At 46.8% G+C, this 15418-nt stretch overlaps 1 protein-coding gene and 1 long non-coding RNA gene across 6 annotated transcripts in view; one reads left to right on the forward strand and one right to left on the reverse strand.

The window, feature by feature from the left end:
* Positions 1–15418, forward strand: part of CAMSAP2 (calmodulin regulated spectrin associated protein family member 2) — a 176793-nt gene that overhangs the window by 119477 nt on the left and 41898 nt on the right. The gene's annotated exons all lie outside the window — the stretch shown is intronic.
* On the reverse strand, positions 5137–10138 carry LOC141992303 (uncharacterized). The gene is made up of 3 exons (XR_012640570.1): positions 9988–10138; positions 6078–6632; positions 5137–5417 (listed from the first exon to the last, which is right to left on the reverse strand). It is a non-coding gene; the product is annotated as an uncharacterized LOC141992303 (long non-coding RNA).

Below are 15418 nucleotides of genomic sequence, written 5' to 3' on the forward strand. Positions count from 1 at the left end.
GGAGAACATTTCATCTCGAGTGCGTTTTTTTTTCTTTCTAATTTTCACTAGCCTCTGGGAAGGAGAAGATCCTGTGGTCATTGAAACACATGCAGCTGGTGGAGAAAAAAAAAGGGACAGCGGTATTTAAAAAGACACATTTTATAAAACAGTGGCTACACTCTTTCAGGGTAAACCTTGCTGTTAACATTACATACATAGCACATGTGCTTTCGTTACAAGGTCGCATTTTGCCTCCCCCCACCGTGTGGCTACCCCCTCAACCCTCCCCCCTCCCCGTGGCTAACAGCGGGGAACATTTCTATTTAGCCACAGGCAAACAGCCCAGCAGGAACGGGCTCCTCTGAGTGTCCCCTGAAGAAAAGCACTCTATTTCAACCAGGTGACCATGAATTATATCTCACTCTCCTGAGGATAACACAGAGAGATAAAGAACGGATGTTGTTTGAACGCCAACAAACATACACTGCAATGCTTTGTTGTACAATGATTCCCGAGTACGTGTTACTGGCCTGGAGTGGTAAAATGTCCTACCATGAAGGACGCAATAAGGCTGCCCTCCCCAGAAACCTTTTGCAAAGGCTTTGGGAGTACATCCAGGAGAGCCGCGAATGCCAGGGCAAAGTAATCCTTTCACATGCTTGCTTTTAAACCATGTATAGTATTTTAAAAGGTACACTCACCGGAGGTCCCTTCTCCGCCTGCTGGGTCCAGGAGGCAGCCTTGGGTGGGTTCAGGGGGTACTGGCTCCAGGTCCAGGGTGAGAAACAGTTCCTGGCTGTCGGGAAAACCGGTTTCTCCGCTTGCTTGCTGTGAGCTATCTACAACCTCCTCCTCCTCATCATCTTCTTCATCCCCAAAACCTGCTTCCGTGTTGCCTCCATCTCCATTGAAGGAGTCAAACAACACGGCTGGGGTAGTCGTGGCTGAACCCCCTAAAATGGCATGCAGCTCATCATAGAAGCGGCATGTTTGGGGCTCTGACCCGGAGCGGCCGTTAGCCTCTCTGGTTTTCTGGTAGGCTTGCCTCAGCTCCTTAAGTTTCACGCGGCACTGCTTCGCGTCCCTGTTATGGTCTCTGTCCTTCATGCCCTGGGAGATTTTGACAAAGGTTTTGGCATTTCGAAAACTGGAACGGAGTTCTGATAGCACGGATTCCTCTCCCCACACAGCGATCAGTACCTCCCGTTCGGTCCATGCTGGAGCTCTTTTGCGATTCTGGGACTCCATCATGGTCACCTCTGCTGATGAGCTCTGCATGGTCACCTGCAGCTTGCCACGCTGGCCAAACAGGAAATGAGATTCAAAAGTTTGCGGTTCTTTTCCGGTCTACCTGGCCAGTGCATCTGAGTTGAGAGTGCTGTCCAGAGCGGTCACAGTGGAGCACTCTGGGATAGCTCCCGGAGGCCAATACCGTCGAATTGTGTCCACAGTACCCTAAATTCGAGCCAGCAAGGCCGATTTAAGCGCTAATCCACTTGTCAGGGGTGGAGTAAGGAAATCGATTTTAAGAGCCCTTTAAGTCGAAATAAAGGGCTTCATCGTGTGGACGGGTGCAGGTTTACATCGATTTAACGCTGCTAAATTCGACCTAAAGTCCTAGTGTGGACCAGGGCTAGGAGTCGTACTGACATAACTGTAATGCTAAAACATCACATCCCTAGTCAACATAGTTATACTGGCACAAAATCTGTGACTGGACCAGGCCTTATTCCAGAGGTGGGCAAACTACGGCCCGTGGGCCACATCTGACCCACAGGACTGTCCTGCCTGGCCCCTGAGCTCCCGGCTGAGGAGGCTAGACCCCGGCCCCTCCCCCGCTGTCCCCACGCCCCCAGTACTCTGGCCCACCGCTTCTGCCTGGCAGTGCGGGCGGCGTAGCTGGGTCTGGCAGGGCTGCGAGCTCCTGCTGCTCTGTGCAGCGTGGTAAGGGGGCTGGGAACGGGGTGGCAGGGGTTGGATAAGGGGCAAGGGGTCCTGGGGGGAAGTCAGGACAGGGAGCAGGGGGCGGTTGGATAGACATAGGAATCCCGGGGGGGCTGTCAGGGGGTGGGGGTGTGGACAGGGGTCGGGGCAGTCAGGGGACAGGGAGCAGTGGGTGTTGGATAGGGGGTGGGGTCCCAGGGGGCAGTTGGGGCGGGGGGTCCTAGGAGGGGGTGGTCAGGGGACAAGGAGCAGGGGGGGTTGGATGGATTGAGGGTTTTGGGGGTGGTGGTCAGGGGACGGGGAGCAGCGGCAATTGGATCGGCGTGGGAGTCCCGGGGGGGCTGTCAGGGGGCAGGGGTGTGGACAGGGGTCAGGGCAGTCGGGACAGGGAGCAGGGAGGGTACGATAGGGGTAGGATCCTAGGGGGTGGTTAGGGGCAGGGGTCCCAGGAGGGGGCGGTCAGGGGACAAGGAGCAGGGGGGGTTGGATGGGTGGGGGGTTTTGATGGGGGCAGTCAGGGGGCGGGCAGTGGGAGGGGGTGGATAGGGGCGGGGGCCAGGCTGTTTTGGGGAGGCACAGCCTTCCCTACCCGGCCCTCCATACAGTTTCGCAACTCCGATGTGGCCCTCGGGCCAAAAAGTTTGCCCACCCCTGCCTTGGTCACTAAGGGCTTGTTTACATGCAGCATTACACCAGTTCAACTTAAGGTGTGATTTTAAACCTTTTCAGTTAAGCCAGTGCAAAAGGCTGTGTGGACACTCTTATTTTGGTTTAAACCTAGGCTTATTTCAATTTAACTAAGGGTATGTCTACACTACGAAATTAGGTCAAATTTATAGAAGTTGATTTTTTAGAAAGAGATTTTATACAGGCAATTGTATGTGTCCCCACTAAGCGCATTAAGTCGGCAGAGTGCGTCCACAGTACCGAGGCTAGTGTCGACTTTCGGAGCGTTGCACTGTAGGTAGCTATCCCACAGTTCCTGCAGTCTCCACCGCCCATTGGAATCCTGGGTTGAGCTCCAAATGCCTGATGGGGCAAAAACATTGTCGTGGGTGGTTTTGGGTACATGTCGTCAGTCGCCCCTCCCTCCGTGAAAGCAATGTCAGACAATCATTTTGTGCCTTTTTTCTTGCGGGCGCCATACTGCTTTCAGCAGACGGTGCAGTAGGACTGCAAACCATCCTCATCGAATGACTGCTTCCACTGCCACTCTGCTCTCCTGGTTGTCTCATAGGTCCTCTATATGACCGTCATCATCTGCCACTTCCGCTGCAACTCTGCTTGGCTGCTCTTGTCTCATCATACCACGGCAAGTGTGCAGCCCGCTCAGATGTTGTGTCCTGGCAGCAGACGGTGCAGTAGGTCTGCAAAATTGGTCATCCAACCACCGCTTCCCCTGCAACTCTGCTCTCCTGCAGATGCCATACCATGGCAAGCATGGAGCCCGCTCTGATCACCGCGGCAGTTATGAGCTTTGTAAACATCTCACGCATTATCATGCAGTATATGCAGAACCAGAATCTGCAAAAGCAGGCGAGGAGGCGACGGCAGCGCGGTAACGAGAGTGATGAGGACATGGACACGGACACAGACTTCTTTCAAAGCATGGGCTTCGGCAATTTGGCCATCCTGGTAGCAGTGGGGCAGGCTAATGCCATGGAACACCGATTCTGGGCCCAGAAAACAAGCATAGACTGGTGGGACTGCATAGTGTTGCAGGTCTAGGATGATTCTCAGTGGCTGCGAAACTTTCACATGCGTAAGGGCACTTTCATGGAACTTTGTCACTTGCTTTCCCCTGCCCTGAAGCGCAAGAATACCAGGATGAGAGCAGCCCTCACAGTACACAAGTAAGTGGCAATACCCCTCTGGAAGCTTGTAACACCACACAGCTATCAGTCAGTCGGGAATCAATTTGGAGTGGGCAAATCTACTGTGATCCAAGTCACCAATGCAATCACTGAGCTGCTGATATCAAGGGAAGTGACTCTGGGAAATGTGCAGGTTATAGTGGTTGGCTTTGCTGCAATGGGATTCCCTAACTGTGGTGGGGCGATAGGGATTTGCGGGATTCCATCTATCTTCGGACCGGAGCACCAAGGCAGCCAGTACATAAACCGCAAGGGGTACTTTTCAATGGTGCTGCAAGCACTGGTGGATCACAAGAGATGTTTCACCAACATCAACGTGGGATGGCCGGGAAAGATACATGATGCTCACATTTTCAGGAACTCTGGTCTGTATGAACAGCTGCCGCAAGGGACTTACTTTCCAGACCAGAAAATAACCGTTGGGGATGTTGAAATGCCTATAGTTATCCTTGGGGACCCAGCCTACCCCTTAATGCCATGGCTCATGAAGCCATACACAGTCACCCTGGACAGTAGTCAGGAACTGTTCAACTATAGGCTGAGCAAGTGCAGAATGGTGGTAGAATGTGTGTTTGGACGTTTAAAGGCGCGCTGGTGCAGTTTACTGACTCGATTAGACCTCAGCGAAACCAATATTCCCATTGTTATTACTGCTTGCTGTGTGCTACACAATATTTGTGAGAGTAAGGGGGAGACGTTTATGGCAGGATGGGAAGTTGAGGCAAATCGCCTGGCCTCTGATCACGCGCAGCCAGACACCAGGGTGATTAGAAGAGCACAGCAGGGTGCGCTGCGCATCAGAGAAACTTTGAAAACCAGTTTCATGGCTGACCAGGCTACGGTGTGACAGTTCTGTTTGTTTCTCCTTGATGAAAACCCACCCCCTTGGTTCACTCTACTTCCCTGTAAGCCAACCGCCCTCCCCTCCCCCCTTCGATCACCGCTTGCATAGGCAATAAAGTCATTGTTGTTTCAAATTCATGCATTCTTTATTAATTCGTCACACAAATAGGGGGATAACTGTCAAGGTAGCTTGGGAGGGGTGGGGTAGGAGGGAAGCACCGGATTGGGTGGGGGAGGAGGGAAGGACAAGGCCACACTGCCCTTCAAAACTTATTGAATGCCAGCCTTCTGTTGCTTGGGCAGTCCTCTGGGGTGGAGTGGTTGGGTGCCTGGAGCCCCCACCCCTCTTCCCCCACGCGTTCTTGGGTGTCTGGGTGAGGAGGCTATGGAACTTGGGGAGGAGGGCAGTTGGTTACACAGGGGCTGCAGTGGCGGTCAGTGCCTTTCCTGCACCTCAGCCATACACCGGAGCATATCAGTTTGATCTTCCCGTAGCCTCAGCATTGCATCCTGCCTCCTCCTCATCACGCTGCTGCCACCTCTCCTATTGCTCCAGCCTTCTGTCCTCTCGCGCGTCCCTCCTGTCCTCGTGTTCATTTTGTGCTTTCCTGGACTCTGCCATTGTCTGCCTCCATGCATTCTGCTGGGCTCTTTCAGTGCGGGAGGACTGCATGAGCTCAGAGAACATTTAATCACGAGTGCGTTTTTTTCGCCTTCGTATCTGCGCTAGCCTCTGGGACGGAGATGCTAGTGGCAGCGTTGAAACATTTGCAGCTGCGGGAGGGAAAAAAAAGGAGAGTAAAATTGAAAAAGACACATTGGCCATTTAAAAGGAGGGGCTGATGTTTTCGGGTTAACGTGCAGCACAAACCCAACTAAGCCCCCCCACCACCCAGTTCTCTGGAATGATCGCATCACACCCCCCCACCACCACATGGCTAACAGCGGGGATGATTTCTTTTCAGCCACAGGCGAACAGCTCAGTAGGAATGGCCACCTCTGAATGTCACCTTAATAAAATTGCCCTATTTTAACCAGGTGACCATGAACGATATCACTCTCCTGAGGATAACACAGAGAGACAGAGAATGGATGTTGCTTGAATGCTGGCAAACACTGGGACCACACGCTGCCATGCTTTCTTATGCAATGATTCTAGACTACGTGCTACTGGCCTAGCATAGTAAAGTGTCCTACCTTGGAGGATGCAATAAGGCTGCCCTCCCCAGAAACCTTTTGCAAAGGCTTTGGGAGTACTTCCAGGAGAGCTTCATTGAGATGTCCCTGGAGGATTTCCGCCCCATCCCCAGACACGTTAACAGACTTTTCCAGTGGCTGTACTGGCCGCGAATGCATCCCCAGTCTTCAGGGCAAATTAATCATTAAACACGCGTGCTTTTAAACCGTGTATTATATTTAAAAAGGTATGCTCACCAGAGGTGCCTTCTCTGCCTTCCAGGTCCGGGAGCCCGGGTTGGGAGAGTATTGGATCATGGTGATAAACAGTTCCTGGCTGTCACGGAGAATGGTTTCTCTGCTTGCCTGGTGTGCGCTATCTTCAACCTCCCCCTCCTCATCATCTTCCTCGTCCCCAAAATCCTCATCCCTGTTGCGTGAGACTCCCATGCAGGATTCCACGTACAGGTGTGGGGTAGTTGTAGGGGCACCCCCTAGAATTGCATGCAGCTCCTCATAGAAGTGGCATGTCTGGGGCTCTGACCCCGAGAGGGCGTTTGCCTCTTGGGTTTTTTGGTAGGCTTGCCTGAGCTCCTTACGTTTCACACGGCACTGTTGTGGGTCCCTGTTATAGGCTCTGTCCTTTATGTCCTTGGAGATTTTTTTCAAAGCACGGATTCATCTCCTTATATAACAATCAGATCCAGTACCTCCCGTTCGGTCCATGCTGGAGCTCTTTTGCAATTCTGGGACTCCATGGTCACCTCTGCTGATGAGATCTCCACAGTCACCTGTGCTGATCAGCGTGCCCTGCTGGCCAAACAGGAAATGAAATTCCAAAGTTTGCGGGGCTTTTTCTGTCTACCTGGCCAGTGCATCCGAGTTGAGAGTGCTGTCCAGAGCGGTCACAATGGAGCACTCTGGGATAGCTCCTGGAGGCCAATACCGTCAAATTGCGTGCACACGACCCCAAATGCGACCTGGCGATGTCAATTTCAGCACTAATCCCCTCGTCAGGGAGGAGTACAGAAATCGATTTTAAGAGCCCATTAAGTCGACAAAAATGGCTTTGTTGTGTGGACGGGTGGAGGGTGAAATCTATCTAACGCTGCTAAATTCGACCTAAACTCGTAGTGTAGGCCAGAGCTAAGAAAATTAAAAACAGATTTAAGCTAAATCGAAATAAGCTACTCTTAAATCAAAATAAGACTTGGTCTACACTTAAAAGTTAGGTTGACTTAGCTGTGTCAGTCTGAGATGTGAAAAAAACAACACCCTGACCTACATAGCTATCCTGACCTTTTCCCTGGTGTACCCAGTTGTGTCAATGGAAATGTGCTTCTGTCGACATAGCTAACTTTGCTTAGGAGGATGGTGTTCATACACCAACAGAAAAACACCTTTTGTCAGGTAGGCTGCATCTACTCTACAGCTTTATGCCGGCATAGCTACGCTGACATTGTAGCCTTAGGCCAGGTCACCACTACACACTTAGTTTGGTATAACTACGTGGCTCAGGGGTGTGAAAAATCCACACCCCTGAGCAACGTCATTATACCAACCTTAACCCCCCCCACGGAGACAGCACAATGTTGACAAGAGAGCTACATAGCTACCACCTCTCTCTGCCCTTAGAATATCAATACAGGGGATTGCACTGGACTAACTACACTGATTTAGCTAAACCATTGCACTAAGGAAAATAGATATGTGCATACAGAGTACTGTTTTTATTCATTTTATAGATTTATTTCTTAACAGCTTCTTCTTAACTTGGCAAAACACTAATTCTTTCAGGACTACATAGATCCCAAGTTCGAACTTTTAATATGAAACTGTTCTTTAGTTTACAAGTGCCAAAAAGTATCTCAGCAATATTTTCTGTGACTGTAAAACATTTTCCCTGTGCTTGGGTGATTAAAATAGCTGAACAGATTTTCTTCAAGTTATAAAATGAAAACGCATATCAGGGCAAAACCTGTCTTTTTCCAGAAAGTTATATGCTTAAAACAGAGACTTATGTTCTATTGTGATTGTAATGATAGTGTGACCAGTATGATTCTATAATAGATATTTTCAGGTTTATCCTTTGAACATAGTGAGGTATCTCACAGACTGAGCAGAGCTTTTGGTACTCCTTTGGTACCTCTGCTTTCTTACAATGAACTCTCCTCTTCTCAAGAGACAAGAGTAAGAAAAAAATGTGCCTCATTTTGCTAGTCAGGTGTCTTCTTTAAGGTCAATGTAGAGAATTGGAGACAACTGCTGAAATGGTTTCTTCCCTAAATGTAACTCTCCTTTTTGTGTTTTGTTCTTTTTTTAAAGACTCTGTTTAAAATATTTCCCTTTTTTGCTTAAGATTCTTCTTTGAATGTCTTCAAAGAATTAAACGTTCTTTTTGTGGCATCAGCATAGCCACAGAATCAGTTTTCTGAATAACTGGGTCATCTTCACTGCTGTTCTTATGATCTCTAGCAGTTTCTCAAGCTGAGTCAAAAAGGCTGGAAGCCTGCATATTGTTCTGCTGGAACCTTACTTATATGGGTAGTCACACTGACTTTAATGGGACTGCCTGTGTCAGTAAGAGCTGCAGAATCAGTCCCCTAATGTATAAGTATGATCAGCTCTTGCTGATTATTCTGTTACTTCACATACTGAAACTTCATCAGTTGCTGCTCGAGGCAGCCAGTTTCATCTGCTTGAGTCAGCTTTTGGCATTTTCAAATTTCCACATCACAGACTGCTCCCTATCGACATGCTTGTTATACTGTTATCTCTTATTGCTTAGAATATCTATTTGCTTGTGTTGTGGGAGCAGACAAAAGGACGTAGACAACAGGCTTGCCCACCACGTCAAATTTCTGCTCATCCCATCTTGAGCTGAACTTCTTCCATATTTTGATCTCTTTCCCCCAGCCCTGGCTATCTGGAATATATGGAATCCATGACTCCTTATTGCTGTGCTAAGCTAATCCATGACAATGAGTAATGCTATTTTTTGTACAGTAGGTGCATAGTGTATAATTATTCAAATAAGTATCCAATATAAAGCTTTGAGAACAAATATTTGAATATAAATATTTTCTTTATAAATTAATTTCTTACATTGTACGCTTTAAAAATGCTACAGACTAAGTAATTTTCCTGCTTCTGAATAATTTGTTTAGAGTGGATTTAGGTCTTTCATAGGTTTAGGACATTTGTAAATTGAAAAAGCTCATTGTGACCATGCTTTCACGAGCTTCTTGTGGCACGAATACCTATTTAGATGTAAATGTTCCACAGAAAAGCTGCCAAGTTTTCCTCCTAAGCCTTGGCAGGGAAACACTAGCTGGTGCTGTAGGCTCTGTTCTGCATGTGTGGAAAAGACATCTGATTTAAAAATAAATTCACAGTTAAGACGAGGGCTTTCCAAGTTTCCCAGGACATCCATTGGGAGTAACTTCTAATAAGAATATATGCTCCCTTGACGAACCCCTTTGAAAAAGCTCATGTTGTGAGCAGAAACCTTAAATATTGCACAACATATTAAAATGCTATATAGTACAGAAAATTGTTTTCTCATTCTAGAAACTGACTAGGAATGATATCAGTGTGTGATGCAAACCTATAAAATTATTTTCTATTTGCTGATTCTTCCAAAGAGAATTTTCGTGGAAAAAAGTAGTTTTTAAATTTAACTGCCACATGAGAGTATATATTAATGTATAAGTTTAAAACAATAGCCTACTTTTGCAGCTTTTTGCTCTGATTTTATCAATGTATCCTAGCCCCTATCCTGCTCATACAGCTTGTTTTCCTTATTGTATCTCTTTGACTAGAAGGGTATAATGGAATATGCTGTTTCCTTTCTGCTAGAGCTTTGAGTAATGCACTGCCACTTGCCAGCAGGGGGATGGTTTGCATCATTTCTGTAGTATACAGAGCCTGCAGATCACCAGGCTGATGTATTTCTGCCTCTAGCTTATAAAATGCAGTGTGGTTTCTTTGTACTTCAGGGAAACTATCATAAATTGATTGTCTTTTAGCTTGTAGTTTTGATCCCTTTTCTGTATAAGAAGCAAAGTGATTTAAAAACAAATTATATATGTTAAGGGCAGGATTAAATGCTTCAATATAATACATTTTAGAATAGTTATTTTAAAATTTGCTAACAGGTGAAGTATACCATAAATATATGTAATGTACTGTGACAAAGCTCTGTCCTTGCCTCCGTCGGTCCCACGTTTCCTGGCAGATTTCGCTAGCCTCAGAGGCTCACTGTGACCCTCCACATAACCCTTCTTTCTCTAGAGACAAGAGTCACAGTCTACTGAGCCATTTTCATCATAAGCCAGCAAGGGAGGTGAGGAGAAGTTATCCTTCCTTGCATAGTCTCTGTTGTGTCCCAGTCTCAGTGATTAATCAGGGGGCAAAGGTGGGGGGGAGCCCGGGCCCATCCTCTACTCTGGGCTCCAGCCCAGGGACCCTAATAGTATCAGCTATGGTAGCTGACCTTTTAGAAACATGACATGTACAATTCCCTGGGCTACTTCCCCCACAGCAGCCCTCGCTTCCTCAAGCTCCACTTCACCCTTACCTCAGGGCCTCCTTCCTTGTGCCTGATATGGTGTGTACTACTCGGCCTCTCCAACAGCACAACTTCCTCCCACAGCTCCTGACATGCACACCCATCTGACTGACTGGGAGGCTTTTAACTAGTTTCAGCCAGCCCCTGATTGGCTTCAGGTGTCCCAATCAACCTAGCATTCTCTCTGCCTTCTGGAAAGTTCTTAATTGGCCCCAGGTGTCTTAATTGACCTGGAGCAGCTTCCATTTCACTTAAGCTGGTACCAGGGATTTGTTTAGCCTGGAGCTAATATATCTGTCTCCCACTACTTTTCTGTAGCCATCTGGCCTTGCCCCGTCACAGTACATATCTTCAGAGGACTTAATGCAATCCAGCAGTCTGCTTCCTCCTGATTTCATCATCCATCAGTTGCAGAAGCCGCAAACAATTTCCTTGTACTTGTTGAACTTCACTCCTTGGGCTTAGTAGCGATCATTAATGCAGTAAATTAGGATTTCTAACATGCTTACACCTTTCTTTGTGAAAGGGCAGAAGGTTGGGCAGAAGGTTCACTACATTTCCTGGCCTCGATGTGTGTGGCCTAGCTGTTGCAACTTGTCAACTGGATAAGACTGCACAGCAGGTAGTGATATTATCTTATCAGAAATCAGTTAATCTCTGATATTTCTGCCGTAAGTAACAAAAAGAACCAAGCTGCCAGCAGAAAGTGCATTTTAGGGGAAAGCAGTGGCACAAATCACAGTTGAGCCTCCAGGATGGACATTGAGTTTCCAGTGCAGCCCTTGAAAGGAAGCAAAGTACTCTACTCTGACTTCCTGTGCTCTGTTGTTATTAAATATATCCACCTTTCCAACCCATCCTGTTACAGTCTGAGGCTTCACAGTTTAACAGGAGATTCAGGGCAGGTCTGATCAACAAGATTCCAGTGAGTAAGGCTTTATGCACACTTAAAACGCAACAGCAGAACCGCTGCTGTGCTGAAGCTGCGTCACTGTAGCACTTCCATGTAGACACTCACTACAGCGACAGGAGGGGTTATTCTGTTGCTGTAGTTAATCCACTTCCCCAAGAGGCATAAGCAAGGTTGATGCAAGAATTCTTGTATGATTTCACACTGTCTACACCAGAGGTTAAGTCATCTTCACTGTGTTGCTCAGGTGTGTGGATTTTGCATAGTCCTGAGCAACATAGCTGGCTTGACCTAACTTTTTAGTGTAGATCCGGCCTAAATCTGGAGAAGAACTAAGTAGAATAGCCTTGTGCTTAATTTACATTTTGGACACCAGAACAGTTCTCCCTTGTGGCTGACTTTTTCTGCGATACCCCATTAAGCCTGAGGACTCAGAATTGTGTCATGTTCAGTTACTGAAGGTATGTCTACACTGCAGTGTGAGCCTGTGCTTGAGCCTGGGCTCAAGCCTAACTCCCCTTGTATCTACACTGCAATTGCGCTAATCCAGGGTCCCAGGGCCCTGCAGGACTGGAGGGTCTGAGCTTGCGTTAATCCAAGAGTCAGGATCCAAGCCCTATTGCTTTGCAGTAGAGATGCAGCCCCGCTTGCCTGAGGTCCCGGGAGTCACCTGGAAGTATTCCACAATTCCCTGGGACAACTTCCTTTATTCTCTCTCTCTCTCAAAAGTCTTCAATCCACTCTAATGAAAACGGAAGCCATTCCCCTCCCCTTGGCAAATGGCAGCAGCTGAGGTCAGCATTAACCCAGTCTCTTCTGATCAACAATCTGCAAGTACATTATCAGACAGCCTCCTGGATTTGCAACGGAGAGCAAACTGATCAAACCTTTTGCAAAGCAAACTGCTTCCTGGCAAGGTACAGGGCAGGCAGTAAAGCTTTCCCACAGTGCACCACGTCTTAGGCTAGAGTGGCCACATTTCAGGGTTGGCGGAGGAGCACTAGGGTCTCTGGGATAAGATTACTTTGGCTTGGGTTTGCTCATTGCAGTGTGGACACTAGAGCCCTAAGTTCAAGCAAGGATTAGGAAAATCTTAACGTAGGGTTAAAATGCAATGTGGATGCTCAAGTCCAGGGTTCTCTAACACAGGTCAGCTGACTTGAGTCCTACTAAGCCTGGACTTATATTGCAGTGAAGACATATCCTGAGAGTTAACTGATTTCAAAGATTCTCACCACCCACTTCTAACACATGCCAGACTTACAGTCTGCCCAAACAGTTCTCAGATAACTTCACTGCTTACCTAAGGGGCATCAGAGTCACCGTCATCAAGTTCCTGTCCCATAAGACTGCAGTTCCTCTAGCTGGTTGGCTGAGAACAATGGAAAATGATCTCTCATTTAAAATAAATAAAGGAGCACAGGGAGTAGTTTATGCCCTATTTCTCTTGAAGCTTGTCAGGTCGAAACTGTGTACTTTGGGTTACATTAGTGTGCACATTGCATCCTTCAGTTACACAAAGACAAGGTGGATCATGAATATGTGTGAAATAAGAATTCAGAGTTTGACTTAACCAAGAAGGTAGTGACCACTTCTGTCTCTGATATCAACAATCATAGAAACCAAGTCAAACAAATAGTAGGCATCAGTGACTAAACATCCAAAGTGTTTTATGGTGTGTACACATTGTACTGCATTTCAAGTGATTCAACAGATAGTTATTTGTTTAGCTTACTTACAGTATAAAAGGCACGTTGGCTTCTAAAGACACCATTTCCAGATGGATTAATTATGAAGTAGTTGGAGCATATGAAGCCAAGAAAAAAGACATCCCTTTCCCTCCCCCATTCCAAAAGATCATCACAGCACACTCACAAAGGTAATGGCTAGTGATGTTGCAGAAGATATCTGAGTATGTTCCATGGATGTTTAAGGCACTACACAGTGGACCAGTAGGTATTGGCTGATTTACTTTGAGACACAAAGATAGTAGGTAAAATCTGATGAAGTGGTGAGGAATAAAAAATAATCAGATAGTGGAATAAGTATTACAGTAATTTTTTCCTAAAAATTCCTATCCTAGTCAGAATCAACCCTTCTATCAAACAAGAAACAAGCAAGAATAGCAGTGTTTTGGGTCTCTTTTCTTCTTAGCAAAGTTTGATTATGTCAGGTTGCCCTCCCCCCCCCCCCCCCCCACCTCCTACAAGCTGTTTTCTCCTGTGATGGTTTTCTCATATTTTTCTTTACACTTATCTGGGAAATCACTTTGATCTGGAAAAGAGGCAAAAAGGGGAAGCTCTCATTATGTCTTCTCACAGACACATGTTCCACCTGGTAGAAGAATGATTCCATGCAGGTGTGAAAATTTGCAGAAAACCTTTACAGGTAACGCTTAAACTGTCACAGAAAAATCTCTACTTACCATGTAGTGTTGTCAGCTTGGTTGAGTTTAAGGCATCCTACAATTTGCACTTCCTAGCCTAATTAATACTAAGAATATATCAGAGGAGACATGTTTGATCTCTTACGAAAGATCACATGTCCCATCTGGCAGGTGAGACATGTTAAAGGTATTACTAAAAGAATCATATTTGTACATAGTATGAGTGGAAAAGACATTTTGGGTCAACTAGTCTAGTTTTTGGCATTATATGAAGCCTATTTCCCTTACTACTATTGTTCCTTCTAGTAGTGTCTTAGGGCTTATCTACACTTAAAGCACTGCAGTGGTGCAGCTGCACCATTGTAGTGCTTCAGTGAAGACACTACCACACCAACGGGAGGGCTTCTCCTGTCAGCGCCAGTAATCCACCTCCCTGAGAGGCAGTAGCTAGGTTGATGGGAGAATTCACTTGTCTACATATCACTGCCACACTAGGGATTAGGTTGGTTTAACTGGGTTGTTCAGGAGTGTAGATTTTTCACACCCTTGAGCAATGTAGTTATACCAATCTAATTTCCTAGTGTAGACCAGGCCTTAGAGAATATATTCTTAAATCAGGAATCTTAAATGTTTCTGACCTACTTGACTTGTTCAGATCCAACAGAGTGGAAGGTTTATGTTGTGAAGTCAACCTTCTGAATGTGAAATGATTTAACATTGTCTTAGCCTGGAACAGTTATGAAAGGTCTGAACTCCCCTCAGTCATCTAAACAGGATGTTAGGTCTGAAATCTAATATGGAGCAGATCTTCAAATAATTTAGATGTGAAGTCGCACACATGAAATGGATGCCTTATTTCTGCATGTAATTACTAAATTAAGCATGCAAAGTGAGTAATTGCATGCACAAAAGGCCAGATAAGCAAAGGGCAGAAATAGCGGTTGTGGAATCAGTTTTTCCCACTTAGCAATGTTAAATGCAGCAGTAACCGTATCTAAGGGCTCATTTGTATTTGAATACAGTTTTGAATAATTGAGTTTCCTGACATAATGCTGACTGACTTGCTAACCAGTAAAAAAAACATGTTCAGCATCGTGTCATCTAACTCAGGGCTTGTCCATACAGAGACATAGTGTATATACATATTACATTCATAGTGCACATGAATGTAAATCTATTGCGCACTAGCTTGCTACATGCTAAGTCGCTGTGAGGACCCTGCTGTGACATACTGTGCAGCAAACTAGAGCCTTGTAGAGTCATGCCCTGGTTTGCCATGCGCTAAGTCTCCATGTGGACATGCCCTCAGTGGCTCAAAATCATGTTCATACTTTAAAAGTTTGCAGTGTAGATGAATCCTAATAGTTGTGTTGCTATATAAGGGCCATGTTCTATCCTCTGTCTTAGTACAACTCTCCTTCTGATGTCAGTGGGAGAACTACTGTTGATCTACGTCAGAGGTGGGCAAACTACAGCAGCCCGCGGGACCGTCCTGCTTGGCCCTTGAGCTCCTGGCTGGGGAGGCTAGCCCCCAGCTCCTCCCCTGCTGTCCCTCCTCCCCCACAGCCATGCCGCCGCGCGCTCCTGCAGGGCTGCGTGGCAGCGTGTCTGGCTCTGCCTGGGCGGCGCAGCTCCAAACATGCTGCTCTGAGTGGCATGGTAAGGGGGCCTAGTTCGGGGCCGGCAGGTCCCGGGGGATAGTCAGAGGGCAGGGAGCAGGGCATGGTTGGATA

The sequence above is a fragment of the Natator depressus genome, chromosome 8 (assembly GCF_965152275.1).
Source record: "Natator depressus isolate rNatDep1 chromosome 8, rNatDep2.hap1, whole genome shotgun sequence".
NCBI lineage: Eukaryota > Metazoa > Chordata > Testudines > Cheloniidae > Natator > Natator depressus.